Source organism: Haemorhous mexicanus, chromosome 4 (assembly GCF_027477595.1).
Source record: "Haemorhous mexicanus isolate bHaeMex1 chromosome 4, bHaeMex1.pri, whole genome shotgun sequence".
NCBI lineage: Eukaryota > Metazoa > Chordata > Aves > Passeriformes > Fringillidae > Haemorhous > Haemorhous mexicanus.
Window position 1 is genome coordinate 69,343,852 of NC_082344.1, and position 1,461 is coordinate 69,345,312.

The following is a 1,461-nucleotide window of genomic DNA, read 5'->3' on the forward strand; positions in this document are numbered from 1 at the left end:
ATGGAGGGCAAAGGTTACTAGTGATAATTACATGTTGGTTACATGACTAAACGAATACAATTCCTTTACAGCTATTTTTAAACCTTTTGCTTAAATTAATTTCCTAATCTCTTTCCAATTTAAAAATTTACCGCAGTGTCTTCGTTACAATTTATTTTTCTTTACAAACTAGCAGATAAATAGTTACTTGTCAAAAAGTAATTCCCCCCCTCCCCCAGCTACATACTGAACACACATACCGAGATAGAAATTCTGGATATTTATGTGCTACACTAACTGCCTCAACCTTGATTTTGCTGTTCTAAAATATCAGCTCATTGCACACAAAAGGTCTGTCTTAAATCAGATTTGAGTATAAATTGGTGGTACCAAAAAAATGCATGATAAGGTATGGAAAAAAATTCACAATGTACTAATATATAATTTATTCACACATAAACTCTTTGCCTCAAAATACTTCCACACTGACAGAAGTCATAGCACCCTGCAGACACTCAGCATTGTGGATATCAGTAACATGAACAAAACAAAAGACTCCATGATGCCATATTTGGATTTAATAGTAAGAAAAACATTTTCACTGAAAGGGTAGTTAAACATTGGAATAGGCTGCCCAGGGGAGCAGGGGAATCACCATTGCAGAGAGAGTTCAAAAGACGTGGAGATGTGGCATTTGGTGACATGGTTTAGCGGTGGCCCACACAGTGCTGGGTTGATGTTTGGACTCGGGGATCTTTGAGATCTTTTCCAGCCTGAAGGATTCTGTGATTTTATACTGAGGAAATACAGAGCACCTCGGCAACAATTGTTCTGCTTTCCCAGGAAAATCAGGTTGTAAACAACGTCTTTGAAAGGCGGAATGTTGTAAAGAAAACGTTTTCATTCAAAAACGTAGGAGAAAGAGATCAGCAGGATATGCTCCGCGCTCCTGCAACTCCCGTACTTCAATTTCCATCAGAGAAGCGCTAAAATGAACCGTTTATGCTGCGCTTGAAAGCCCCTTGAAACTTCCGGAATTTAGGCAACTGATTCATTTTTTTCACATTTAAGTAACAACGAGCCGAATCCCTGGGGAATACGAATGTTTGCGCTGCGGGATTCTGCGCGCCTAAACCCTGTGCCACGGCCCCCGAGGTCACCTCCGCCATGGCTGAGGCACCCAGCGCGCCAACCTCCGGGCAAAGCATGGAGGAGACACCCCGCCCCTGGCAGAGGCAGCACCGCGGCCGGGGCTCTCCGCCTCGCCCGAGCTGCTCGGCCCGGGCAGGGCTGGCAGCTCTCGAAGGAGCCGCGGCGCTGGATTAAAGCGTTTTAACGGGCATTAACTCTAGGGAGCGGCGCTGGGTGGGAACACGGGCCGGGCGCGGAGGAAGCGCAGGCACCCCGCCCGAGGGGGCTTGGGGCTGTGAGGGAAGCAGACGTGGTGCCCCGGAAAGCGCCGCGCCGGGAGCCGCGGGGGCC